We start from the raw sequence: 14,916 nt of genomic DNA, 5'->3' as shown, positions 1-14,916 counted from the left end.
AAAGACCATTTTTTTGAGGATAAATGGCTGGCTGTGAGCATGAATGGCCTGAGGCGAAGCCTCAGGCCTATAATCTCACCTAATCATTATTCACAATCCCTCAGAAAAGCCTCAGCTAAAAGTGTGATTGCTATTTAGAACAAAACTTGCAGATCCATTTTTGAAAATCATTTCTTCTTTCATGATTTCACTTTGTTCTAATTCATGCACCTGTAGATACTGACTGCAGTCTGGAGTGCTTTCTTTTCTAATTTATTAAAAAGATATTTTAATAACAAACATGCATAGGGACTACATTGCATAATATATATTACTGGATATATAAAGTCTTTAAAGAGGATAGGAAAAGCAGTGATCATGGAGAAGAGTTTGGTAAATTCGGAATTTGTACAGTTTTCATAAGCCATCTTTTATTTGAAAATCCAAAATACTTTTTTTAAATGCAAAAATGAACTGAGAGATGCAACAGTCCCTGAAAATCAGAGAATAAGCCAAAGTCAAATCACATCACACATTTCTGTAATTAGACATTTCACATTTTTTACTTAGGATATCAAAAATATTATTTCCTGCCATCTATCCTGCCAAAAGTTTCCACTCTTGCTTTATTTCTAGAATTGATCATTGCAATCCTTTCTCTATTCTTCTCATTACTCGGTCTGCTTGAGTTAATAGTGAAATACGTCTTACTGAGCGAGGGCTGTATGTCTCAGACTGCCTGGATTAGTGTCAGATTCCTTACCTCTATGAAGGGGATAATAGTTCTTACCGCAAAATATATTGTGAGGATTAAATGAGACAAACTATTTACAGTATTTAGTGGATTTCTGGTACATAGTAAGCACTCAATAATTCTTATTATTGTTAATGATAACTTGTTAGAACCTTTTATTTACTTGTTAAATGTCTTCTGAGAAAACTGGAAAAAGAAACATTTATGTGACTTTGGATGAACTTGATTTAAACTCTTTGTTCTTTTGTTTTCTCATTCATAAAATAATGTGATCTGACAATATTAACCCAAAAGTCTCTATTAACTATTAAAATGTACATGATTTTGCCCTGGCTGGTTTGGCTCAGCGGTTAGAGCATCAGCACGTGAACCAGAGAGTCCCGGGTTCGGTTTCCGCTGGGGGTGCATGCCTCGGTTGCAGTTTGTCCCGGGCCCTGGTCGGTTGTGCGGGTGGCAGCCACTCGATGTGTTCCTTTCGTGTCGATGTTTCTCTCTCTCTCTCTGTTCCTCTCTCTCCCTCCCACTCTACCTGAACAAAAAATGGAAAAATGTCCTCGGGTGAGGATAAAAAAAAAAAAAATAATAATAAGGCATAGCTTTAGTAAAAATGAAAATTGAGACTTTTTATTAAGATATAACTTTAGTAACAAAAAACATATGGGTAATACAGATGTGTATATTTAAGGCACGAAAGATGAGCAACTTTTTTTTTTTTTTTTTGTCACAAGTAGTCAGTATAATTATATTCTTATAGAGGTTATTTTAAAATCCTAAATTATATAACACTAATCTTAGCTAATGTTGATGTTTGGCATCACATTATAATAAGTATATTATGGTAGAAGTGAATAATTTCAGCAAGAAAAACTATGGCAGATGTAAAATACAATTTAGGTAAAACTACCGTTAGAGTCACACTCACACTGAAATATTAAAAGATGAAATAACTTAATGTCTGAATTTGCTTCAAAATAATACAAGAGTTTTAGAAGAAACAAGATTAGCTACAAGTTCTTAATTATTGAGACCAGATTCAGGTACATGCGGGTTTATTTCACTATTTTGTCAAATCTTATATGTTTGAAACTATCCATAATTAAGTTTTTTAGAAAAAGCCAGTGTACAGACATCAACACCAGAATCCATGAAGAAGAGGCAGATAGATTTAACTCCATAAAATGCTAACCTTACATGGCAAAATTAAGCACATAAAATAAAAACAAAACATAAACAAATTTAAAAAATGGAAAATTGTAACATGATTTACAGTATTAATATTCTTAATATGAGTCTTGATTCTTTGCAATCAAGAAAAACCATTAAATAGCCCAAGAAAAATTTGGAATGGGGCATAAATGAGGTTATAAAAGAAATATAACAGACAAATAAAAATATAAAAAGACATCTCACTAGTATTCAAGCAAATGAAAATTAAAATGCCGTATACTATTCTCATTTCGGATTTATTATAAAACAAAAACAGTTAATATCAAATGACAAATCTATAGAGAAAATGGCACTTACATACACTGTTGGTAAAAATGCATATTGGTAGAGGCTTTCAATATATTTACTCTTTGATCCACCAATTCCATTTTTAAGAATATACCAAAAGCTAGTCTTTTCCAAAGTGTTAAATGGGATGTTGTCAGATGTTATTTTATGTGTGTGTGTGCAAGTCTAAATTTAATTTGAATGTAAATTTGTACAATGATACTTCAATTTTTTCCGTTTTTAAATTTTTTTCCTTTGCTTTTTAAGAATAGACTTTATGTTTTAGAGAAGTTTTGTATTCAGCAAAATTGAGTGGAAAGTACAAAGATTTCTTTATCAGAGTGTACATCTTAAAATATGCAGTTTATCGTATGTTAATTATATCCAAATAAAGCAGCTTAAAAATGGAGACAGCACAAGACACACAACTTTGCAATTTATGGTTCTCAGTGAACATATGTGTATGATTCTATATAAAGGGTGTAGTTAAGATCAGTTGTACTAAACAAAATGCTCACCAATAATAAAAGATTACTTAGCTCAACAACAACAAAACAGAAAGGATAAAGATTTCCCATATGCCTGCTTCCCTCCCACATGCACAACTTCTGCAACTATCAACATCCCACAGACAGATGTTATTTTAAGAAAGGATTCTATAGTCAAATAAGTTTGATTTCTAAGACCTTAGTATACTTCTAAACATTGGTATTCTTCAAGATGGTGGATAATAGACAGTGTTTCCTTATATTATAGGTCCTGGGACCCTTTCATCAGAGAGTATGCTTAGGAACGAAGGTTCTGTAATCCTTATTTTGGGAAAATGTTCTAAAAAATCATTAGACATTAATATAAAGATGTATGTACAAGTACATTTACTGGAGTCATGCTAACCACAGGGAGAAGTTGGAAACATCCCACATGCTCAATAATTGGAAAGTGATTACATACTTATGTTATATTCTTAAACTGGAATATTATATGACTATAAACAATGGTAATGTAGATGATATTTACTGGCATAAAAAATTCTACAATTTGCTAAGTAAAGAAGCACTATAGTCAAAGAACATTTATATCCTATTTTTTCTAGTCATAATCATAATAATTATATAGATACATGTTATATATTATATACATATGTATCAATAAATTTAGAAAGACACACAACAAAATATAAAGAATAGTTATCTCAAGGTGGTAGGACTACTATACTTTTCTGTATTGTTTTATATATATACATATATAGAATACATTGTATATATATTTTTTTACAATGAACAAAGATTAATTTTAGAATAGAAATTTTTTTTAGAGGCAAGATGATTACATGTCTTAACTCTTTGGCATTTTACTCTAAAGATGTCAGAAGATGCTTTTCATATTTAATAAAAATTAAGTTCACAGACAAGAAAACTATAATTACATAAATAATTGATGGAGAGGAAAAAAATACAAGTCCTACCTTCTGGAGAGAAACTGTTAAAAACATAACAGGTGCTGTGAGACCCAGCAGCGTGATGGAGGCAGTAAATCTCTAGATGCTCTATGCCTTTATGAGTCCCTATATGGGAGTACCTCTTTTCTCTGAAACAGAAATAACATAGACACACACTTTTATTTAAAGGAGTGGTTGAGTGAAAACCATCCTTAAGCACACCCTGGAGCAATACAGGCTGCCTATTTTCAAGTGGGATCTCACTGGTAAACAGATGAAAATATCACCTATCTTTTTTGTACCTCAGTTTCCTCATCTGCAAATGTGGATAATAACAGTACCCAACTAGAAGTGTTGCTACAAAGATTAATATTCATAAAATATTTACAACATTGCCATATACAATAGTATATATGTGGTTTAAAAAAATAAATACCTAGGTAGGGTTGGTTATATTAACAGAGACCCTTCAGAGTATATTGCTGTAACATTTCACTTCTGTTCACATCTCAAGTAATTCTTACCTCAGTGCTATGAGGTAGATATTACCATCTGGCTCTCGCTTTATAAATCAGAAACTTTATTTTATCAGCTCTCCAAACTGTTACAAACTCTCAAGAAGTGACCAATTTAACAGGGGAACATTTTTTTGTTGTTGTTCCAAATGATATCCATACAGAATAAAATACTGTGTGGTGATATCTGGTCTATTTAACTACCAAACCACTTAGAATGACCTATCAGTGTAACATTAAAGCAGAGAGAATTGAAAACTCAAATTGGACCCTCTATCAAGTCATAGTAGTGTGTTTTTCTACTGTGGTACCAATTTCTTCTTACTCTTTATATTATCGGGAGAAGGCATGGCATCACCAGTTGAGTATGCTTGCCAAGAATATTTAGTCTAAATCTAATAATAAAAATATTCAGAAAAATCTAAATTAAGGAACATCTCACAAACAATTGACCCAGACTTAAAAAAAAAGTCAATGTCATGACATAAAGAGGCTGGGAAATTATTTTTATAAAAGGAAATTAAATGACTAGGACAACTGAATACAAGACAGCTATAACTAACAGTTAGAAAATTTAAAATACACACTTTTAAAATCTCTATTGGTTAATATATTTACAATTAATTTAGGTGGTTTATTCTTATAGATAAAATTATTCATTCATGCATTTCTATTCATCATAATTGGTTAAAAATCCATTCAGTGTGGTAAGCCTGCAGATAACTAAAATTCTTGCAAGTAACAGACCCTAAAATATACACTTGGCTTGGTCAAAGGGGTTAAGTGAAGGGCAATGAGGAACCCTCTATCTCAGTCTGGCGAATTAGCAAAAAAGCTCAACTATCATCTGTTATATTTGGGACTCAGGCCATCTTCCTACTGAAGTATTTTCCCTTCTATTGGAAGAAATACATTCAGGAGGCTGGAGTAGGCTGCTGCTTCGTGCAGCCTTCGTTCCCCGAGAAAGAGCGGCCCATCAGGAAGCAGAGAAGGGAAACAAGCTTCGCCGAAAGAGCTCCTTTCTGTCTGTGGCTGAGAATCAGATGATCTGGAGTCTGGCAGGATTAAAGAAGCCAAATCATAAATGTTTTATAATGATCTTTTATTTATTTTTTGAATAAATTATTTGCATAGTACAGAATTTGAAAGATATAAAAAGGCAGTGAAAAATTGCTTTTCCAGTCTTGTTCCCCAGACATCTGTTTTCCCTCCCTAAAGGCAACCCCTGATACCAGATTCATGTATTCTTCCAGAAATGTTTAATGCATTGCCCATATCTACACATGTATTTACAGAAATGGAGCAACTTATACACACTGTTCTATACCTTGCTTTATTCACGTTTGGTCAATTGATCATTTCAGTATATATAGAGCTGCCATATATATATATATATATATATATATATATATATATATATACACACACACATATTTTTTCCTTTATTGATTTGTTTTTTTAGAGAGAGAGGAAGTGAGGAGAGAGAGACAGAAATGTCAATGACAGAGAACATCGACTGGCTGCCTCCTGCATGCCCCCCACTGGGGATCGGGCCCACAACCTGGGCATGTGCCTTGACCGGAAATCGTATCGGCGACCTCCTGGTGCATGGGTCGATGCTCAACCACTGAGCCACACTGGTCGGACTATGTTCTTATTATAAAGCTTATGGCATAAAAAACTATAAATAGATAAGGATGCAAGAGGATATAATAGATGTTTTCACATGCAGAGGAAATAAGATACTGGCCACCAGTCAGAAAAGAGCATCTAGGTGTCTGAGTATAGAGCACCAAAGACAGTTCTTGAGGAAGGTGTCTGGGAGGGTTGTCAGAAGACATCTTTGGATTTTACAATGCCAGTGTATTGTGGCAGAGCACCTGAAAAGTTGCGGAAGCCTCTGCTGTGTGAGGATTGCAAATGTGGCTAAGACTGACCTGGCAGACATACAGGAGACAGGGGTTTAAAAAAATGTGGCAAAGAGTGCATGGTCCTTACACCTGAATACCATGGCAAGAACCATGGCAGTATGTCCAGTGTATGAAGTTCAGAGGCTCAGCAACAGGAACTACATCTCATAGGTGCTGGCACATGGTGCCAATATGCCAAGGGCCAATTGTAACTCAGCAGAGACCAGCAAGCAGAAGGAAGAGTGTAGAATCCCACACTTACCCAATGATGCCAGAATGATATGAGGCTCCCAGGAACTTGAAGAAGAGTAGAAGGAAAGGAAAAAATAAGGGGTAGGGAAGAATCTTAGTTTAAAGCCTAAATAGACTCAATTTTAATTCAGAAATGACCAAGCAACTACCAACTGGTTAAGATTAAGTTTTCCATTGGGCCAGTGTAGCTCAGTGGTTGAGCGTCGACCCATACACCAAGAGGTCTCTGGTTCGATTCCCGGTCAGGATACATGGCCAGGTTGTGGGCCAGATCCTCAGTGGTGGGCATGCAGGAGGCGGCCAATCGATTTCTCTCTCATAAATGTTTCTATCTCTCTCTCCCTGTCACTTCCTCTTTCTGTAAAATCAATAATGGAAAAAAAAAGATTAAGTTTTCCTTTATCTGTGGAAATGGTGGTGGTGGTGACAGGGGGTGTATATGTGTGTGTTGGGGGGCATGACCTGTAAAAGGGGTTTTACAGATAAGTCAATTTTATTTTATTTTATTTTATTTTTTTATCCTCACCTAAGGATATTTTTCCATTTTTTGTACAGATAGAGTGGGAGGGAGAGAGAGGAAGGGAGAGAGAGAGAGAAACATCGACGTGAAGGGACACATCGAGTGGCTGCCACCCACACGACCAACCAGGGCCGGGGACAAACTGCAACCGAAGTACATGCCCTTAGCGGGAACCGAACCCGGGTCTCTCCAGACCGCAGGCCGACGCTCTAACCGCTGAGCCAAACTGGCCAGGGCGGGATAAGTCAATTTTAGATATAGTCAAACAATGTTTTACACACTTAAAAAAAATCCTCACTTAAGGATACTTTTTATTTATCTTCAGATAGAGTGGGAGGGAAAAAGAGAGAGGGAGAGAGAAACATCGATGTGAGAGGGTCAATTCGAATGGTTGCCTCCTGCATGACTCTGGCCAGGGCCAGGAACAAATTGCAACCAAGGTATGTGCCCTTGACCGGAATTGAACCTGCAACACATTGGTCTGAGGCATGACGCTCTAACCACTGAGCAGAACTGGCCAGGGCTGTTTTACACACTTGAAATAAACAACTACAAAATTTAAATTTACATTGCCAGCTCATAGGGATGTTAGAAGGATAAAATGAAATGGTTGTGTGAAAATGCATAAGCAATAAATGATGGGATTATCTGATCACTATTTCTGATAGTAACCTTTAACTTTTCACCAAGTTCTGAGGACCCTTAATGCAGAAATTCCAGATTTTATTATGCACACTCATTCCAAAGAGTATTAGCTTTGAAGTAAGTGAATCCTGGGTTCAAATTCTATCTTTGTCACCTACTAACTATATGAGTTTGGAGAAGTAACTTCTCTGACTGAGCCTCTTTATGATCTTTATTCATAAAACATACTGCGATAATAAAAAATGATTTCAAACATGTATTAAGATAATAAAATGTATATAGCACATTGTCCCCATGTTGGTGGATCTACTTACTTTCCTTAAAGTTTAAACTATGTTGTCCAGTTTTTGATTTGGAAAATTTGATCTTGTCATATGTCCTGATTATAAGAGATTGAACCATGTAATATATATGGTTCCTAGTTATTCTTCTCAGGCCAAGGGAATAATATGCATCCCGACATACTGTGAAGGAAGCAGGTCTGTAGCATAATAAAACCATTTAAATGAAAAATAGAGACTTCCGGTCAAGATGGCGGGTAGGTAAACGCAGTATCGCGTCCTCCCACAACCACATCAAAGTTACAACTAAACTACAGAACAACCATCATTCAAAACCGCCTGAAATTAAGCTGATGGAAGTCCTATAACTACGAAATTAAAGCAGCAGCCACATCGAGTCTGGTAGGAGGGGCGGCGGCGCGACGGGCTGGTCCCACACCCACGTGTGGCGGATAAAAATCAGGAGGATACTTCGGCTGGGAAGGTCCTTCCTGATGACTGAGGGGTCCCCTCCCACACCAGGTGCCCCGCTCAGGGTTCCAGTGCCAGGAAGAGAATCCCCATAACTTCTGGCTGGAAAAACCAGCGGGAACTGAGGCTCAGGGAAGCTGATGCGGCTGGAGCCCCAGGCAGCTCCTTAAAGGGCCCGCACATGGACTTATCGGACTCTCTCCCTCTAAGTTTGGAGGGGAGGCAGCTCGAGGGGCGCCAGAGACATACAGGGAAGAACTGAGCTGTTTGGCACTGGAGAGGGGGCTTTCTCCGGGACAAACATGCTGTCAGAGGCCTTTGTTCCTTTGGTGAGCCCTTCCCTGGGGCAGCAGACAGCCACCATATCTGGGACTCCAGCAACCTGGCTCACACTGGTAGCCCTGCCCTGGTGACTCTCTGAGGCCCTGCCCCGCCCCACCCAACTTTCAGGCCCACCCAAGCTGTTGCCATTTGCTTAACCATAGGATTGGCCTGTCTTGGATCCTGCTTCAGGTTTTTCCTAAATTCTTTAAAACGAGCAGCATCTGGTCGCAGATAGCCCCATATCGCTCATTAAGTAATACATAGAAACAAACACAGGGAGGCAGCCAAAATGAGGAGACAAAGAAACAGGTTCCCAAATGAAAGAACAGAACAAAACCCCAAGAAAAGAACTAAGTGAAATGGAGATAAGCAACCTAACAGATGCTGAGTTCAAACTACTGCTTATAAGGATGCTTGATGAACTCAGTGAGAACCTCAGTGAACTTAGGGAGGGCCTCAAGAGCATAAAAAAGGACCAGTTAGAAATCATGGATACACAGTTAGAATTGAAGGAGGCATTAACTGAAATAAAGAATAATTTACACAGATTCAATAGTAGAGTGCGTAAATCCAAGAAGCAAACCATCGATTTGGAATATAAAGAAGCAAAAAACGCCCAATCAGAACAGCAAAAAGAAAAAAGAATCCAAAAAAATGAGGATAGTGTAAGAAGCCTCTGGGACAACTTCAAGCGTGCCAACATTCGCATCTTGGGGGTGCCCGAAGGAGAAGAGCGAGAACAACAAATTGAAAACCTGTTTGAAACAATTATGGCAGAAAACTTTCCTAACTTAGTGAAGGAAACAGACATACAAGTCCAGGAAGCACAGAGAGTCCCAAACAAGATGAACCCCAAGAGGCCCACACCAAGACACATCATCATCAAAATGCAAAAGGTTCAAGACAAAGAGAGAATCTTAAAAGCAGCAAGAGAAAGGCAGCTAGTTACCTACAAGGGAGTTCCCATTAGGCTGTCAGCTGATTTCTCAAAAGAAACTTTGCAGGCCAGAAGGGAGTGCCAAGAAATATTCAGAGTGATGAAAACCAAGAACCTACCACCAAGATTACTCTATCCTGCAAAGCTGTCATTTAGAATCGATGGACATATAAAGAGTTTCCCAGACCAGAAAAAGTTAAAGGAGTTCATCACCACCAAACCGTTATTATATGAAATGATGAAGGGTCTTTTTGAAGAAAAAGATAAAATATACGAACAAACAAAATGGCAACGAATACCTATCTATCGACAATGGAATCTACAAACAAAATGAACAGGCAGAACAGAAACATTCTCATAGATACAGAGAACATTTTGTTGGTTGCCAGATGGGAGGGGGGTTGGGGGATTGGGTAAAAAAGGTGAAGGGATTAAGAAGTACAAATTCATTGCCAGACTGACAAACCTCAAAGGGAAAGGGGTTGGGGGGGTGGGAAGAAATAAACCAAAGAACTTATATGCATAACCAATGGACACAGACAATAATGTGGGAAAAGGCGGGAGGGGGGCGGGAGTGGGGAGGAGGGGTCAATGGGGGAACATCTGTAATACATTCTACATTCAACAATAAAGATTTAAAATATATATATATAAAATATGTAAACAGCAATCTTCTCAAATCTTACTCTGAGACAGCGTAGAGGAATTGAATATGATAATTTCCCATTTTCTCATAAAAATTGATTTTTAAGAAAGATATTTATCTGAAATTTAATACATGTTAAAAAGAAGAAAGTATAAATTCAATAAAAATAAAATACAGTAGCCCTGCCGGTGTGGCTCAGGGGTTGAATGTTGACCCGTGCACCAAGAGGTCACCAGTTTGATTCCCGGTCAGGGCACTGCCCAAGTTGTGGGCCTGATCCCCAGTGGGGGGCATGTAGGAGGTGGCCAACTGATGTTCTAATAGATGTTTCTATCTCTCTCTCCCTCTATCTTTCATCTCTCTAAAACTCAATAAAGAAAAAAAAATTAAAAATAAAATAAAGTAAAAAAGGAAGAAACTACATAATAGATAATAAAATCAATAATACTGACTCCTGGTTAAAGATGGCAGATTGAACATACACATTTAACTTCATCCCCTTTCAAAATCACACTCAAATACAATATAATATTAAATATTTTATTAAAAAGAATAAACAAGAAACAAACGCAGAACAGGGAAGAATGATAGTAACCAAAATTTGGAAGCTTGAAGGCAGAAAAACTGTAGCTAACTGACCGAGCAGACACAAACAGGTTGAATCCTAAAGCAGCAGTAGATAAAGCCAGGAAACAATGTTATTTGGACTACAGTTTCTGAAACACTTAGGAATTCGTGGCACCCAGACTTATGAAAGGTGGTTCAGCCCTGGCTGGTTTGGCTCAGCGGTTAGAGCGTCCGCCTGTGGTCCGGAGAGACCCGGGTTCGGTTCCCGCTAAGGGCATGTACCGCGGTTGCAGTTTGTCCCCGGCCCTGGTTGGTCGTGCGGGTGGCAGCCACTCGATGTGTCCCTTTCACATCGATGTTTCCCTGTCTCTCTCTTCCTCTCTCTCCCTCCCACTCTGTCTGTACAAAAAATGGAGAAATGTCCTCGGGTGAGGATAAAAAAAAGAAAAAAAGAAAGGTGGTTCAAGGTGAAAATAAGAGCAAGCCTGTGTAGAATTCTATCTAAGAACTAGTCTTCTACATTTCCCTTTTACCCCTCACAACTGGACAAGAACCTCTCCCTCTCTCATCCGAGCAGAAAAGTAAATGTTTATTCTTTGGAGTGGGTAAAACAGAAGGTTCCTCAACTGGGAGGTTTTGAGGCATTTTGGAGGGTAGAATATTCTACTGAAAACAGAACTGAGTGACATCTTACAAGCTGAATATTGAGACTCCCACTCCTCTTCTACTTGATTTGCAGAATGCTAGTAAGCCTGACCCTATAACCTCTAGGCAGGAGAGTAAAAAATTCTTCTTTGGTGAATCTAACTGGACTAAAAAGGAAGGTTTTCTCTAAAATGATATTGAGGGCTCCTGAACAAACAGCATCATCAGATTTAGGGAATTCAGTTGTTAAGCCCCATTTGTGTGTTATTGAGGCTTCCCCCTTTCTTACGATCTTAAATGTGAGCTGACAGCCAATGGCCACTAGACATCCGAGGAAAGCCTCTAATATGCAAGATGAAGCAAACAAACAGGAAATAGAACTAGTCAGGGAAATAAAATTCCAGAAAAATTATCCTCAAAGATATTAAGAGAAAAACTGCATCCATTAAACAAGAACAGGTTCATTTTTGTTTGTTTGTTTGTTAATTCTCATCTGAGGATATTTTTCAATTGATTTTCAGATAGAATGTAAGGGAGGGAGGGAGGGTAGGGGAGAGAGACACAGAGAGAGAAACACTGATGTAAGAGAGACCATTGATTGGTTTCCTCCTACACGACTCCAACTGGGGTCAGAGATCGAACCTGCAACCCAGGTAGGTGCCCTTGATCGGGAATCGAACCCATGCTCTAACCACTGAGAAAAACCGTCCAAGGCCAAGTTGATATTTTTTAATAAGAGGAACAAAAAAAGTGCTACTAAAAAAGAAAATTATATTACAAATGGAAACCTTAATAGAAAGGTTGGAAGATATCCCAGCAAGTAAAGAGACTAAGAAAAGGAACAAAGGAGAGAAGGGATAGAAAAATTAGAAGATTAATCTAGAGGTTCAACATCCAGATAACAGGAAGAAAGAAAGAAAGAAAGAAAGAAAGAAAGAAAGAGAGAAAGAGAGAAAGAGAGAAAGAAAGAAAGAGAGAAAGAGAGAAAGAGAGAAAGAGAGAAAGAGAGAAAGAAAGAAAGAAATTCTCAAAGAAGCAATTCATGAAATTTTTTTCTGAATTAAAGAACACTAATTTCTAGATTAAAAGGGCTCACTGAGTTTTCAGTCAAATGAATGAAAACAGAACCCCAACAAGGCACATCATAATAAAATTTCAGAGCTCTGGGACAAATAGAAAAAGGTTCCAGAAAGAAAAAATACATAGAACAAAAATTAAATTATCTTTCAACTTTGCAACACTAGAAGCTAAAAGACAATGGAGAGAGAACATAAAATTCTAAAAGAAAGTAAATTCCAAACCAGGAAGTCTGTACTCAGCCATAATATCAATCACACATGTTAGTAAAGCATAAAGACATTTCATACAGGCATGATCAAAACTATTGGTAGAAGTGCTCCATCAAAATGAGAGAGTAAGCAAAGAAGGAAATAATGTCTTTCCTATAAACAGAAGATCCAATTCAAAACAGGGAAAAAGAAACCCCAAGGTGATAGTTAAGAGAGATCTGTTTCATGTGGGACAGAGGTTATAGCTGAATCAGAAACAAGTACATAGGAAACCAAGCAAATGAAAAGTAAGACAATTATTAATATTAGGGAAAGCAGAAAATTAGATACATGACATTGTTAAGCCACAAAATTAGTGTATATAGTTAAAAGATGTGTCTAACTGAATATTAAACATCAAAATCATGATATAACCATATTAGGAAAATGGTGTATTTGTGGTGATGGTGTAGGGAACATAAGAGAGATCTAAATAGACATCTTCCATAGTGACACATTAATAGATGATATGTGAAGCTGGAAAAAAAAAATCAAGAAATAGAAATATAATCATATTATATAGAGAGATTCTTTTTTCACCAAAGGGAACAGCAAAAAGAAAAAAAAGAAGAAAAAAGAAATAAAGTGATTGCTTCTGGGAATTAGAAAAATGGGAAAAGGAAGTACAGAGCAGAGAACTGTTTCTTTGTTTTTGTTTTTAAATAAGTTTTGAAGGACGACTTGATTTTTAAAAAATATGTTTTCATTGATTTTTTAGAGCAAGGAGAAGGGCGCGAGAGAGAAACATCTATGTGAGAAACATCATTGGCTGCCTCCTGCACGTCCCCTACTAGGGATCAAGCCTGCAACCCAGGCATGTGCCCTGACTGTGAATCAAAACGGGACCTCTCAGTCCATGGGACGATGTTTAATCTGCTGAGCCACATGGGTTGGGAACTACTTGATTTTTTAAACTACATGCATGTGTAACTTTGATAAATATAAAAATATAACATAAAATTTAACATTAACAATGACCTGTGGAAACTTAATAGGTGTTTATAAATTCTTAAATGTGGTTGTATGAATTTCATTATACAATCTTATAGGGTAAGTTTCCAGGAAACAGTTGTTGCACCAAATATCTGCTATGGCAGCCAGCACATGGCAGGTGTCTAAATATTGCTGTTCATTGGTAACAATGAAAATAAAAAGAAGCACTACAGTGGGTTTTGGACTTCCTGGGTTTAAATCTTAGCTTACCTCTTTCCAGTTATATAATCTTGGACAAGATAGTAAACCTCTCTTTGCTTAAGTTTCCTTATCTGTAAAAATCCTATTCCATAGGAATATTGTATTAATCTATATATTACAGGAACAATGCTTAGCTCAGTGCCTGATATAATGATAATCATAAATGTTAGCTATTTTAATTGTAGTCCAAAATTCCTAACTCTGGATTACAAGGTCTATTGTATTTCTCACAAATTTCTTGTTCAACTACCGCATAGAGATCGGACTAAATTATTAACCTAAAATCAATCCTGCCTTGTTCACTTCAAAATATAGACTAGAAATAAAATGTCATACCTAGGACCACCTCTCTTTTCTAATCCATTGCTATTTCCCTTTTCCTTTAAGGCAGCCTGTAGCAGGATTTGTAACCAGAAGACCCACTAGGGTAGGTCATTTAGATCTCTGAATATGCATTTTCTCACCTGTAAGATGGAGACAATAATATCTGCTAGAGTGGACATTTGAAATTGACACCATACTTTACTGTTAGTTATGGTAACTGTATACTGACTTTCATTTGGACAACTCACCCCTTTCCTAGCTCTAGAGGTGGGTCTAACTGTCAAAGCCAGTGCAAGTATCTAGCTGTTCCTCTGTCCACAGTGATGTGTCCAAGGATGGGCATTAACCAGATCAGTAACAGTGATGTATAAAAACGTCAGCACCACCAAGTGTGAAGCTGACTAAGGAACCGATCCAGAGGGGAAGAGTTGAAAGCCTGGAACTGACCTGTTAAAGACCATTCCATCCTATGACCCAAAATATCCCTTTTTGGCCCAAGCCTCTGTGTGTGTGTGTGTGTGTGTGTGTGTGTGTGTGTGTGTGCGCGCGCGCACATACTAGGAGGAGGAGAAAAGGAAGGGGAGGGAGGAAGAATGTTCTTCACTGCAACCAAATAAGCCTTAACTCGTACCTACCTTAATTATCTCTACTGTTTCTAGGATTGATCAACTGACATAATAAATATAAAAATA

The 14,916-nt window shown here is 37.4% G+C and overlaps 1 protein-coding gene across 1 annotated transcript in view; it reads right to left on the bottom strand.

Moving 5' to 3' along the window:
• Positions 1 to 14,916, bottom strand: part of MBD5 (methyl-CpG binding domain protein 5) — a 439,511-nt gene that overhangs the window by 152,605 nt on the left and 271,990 nt on the right. The window contains exon 4 of the mRNA XM_036254977.1: positions 3,693 to 3,814. The gene's annotated coding sequence lies outside the window, so the exon portion shown is untranslated. The remainder of the gene's footprint in view (positions 1 to 3,692; positions 3,815 to 14,916) is intronic.

Source organism: Molossus molossus, unplaced genomic scaffold (assembly GCF_014108415.1).
Source record: "Molossus molossus isolate mMolMol1 unplaced genomic scaffold, mMolMol1.p scaffold_m16_p_11, whole genome shotgun sequence".
Classification (NCBI taxonomy): Eukaryota; Metazoa; Chordata; class Mammalia; order Chiroptera; family Molossidae; genus Molossus; species Molossus molossus.
Note: the sequence above shows the minus strand (reverse complement) of the source record. Positions and strands in the feature narration are given on the sequence as shown.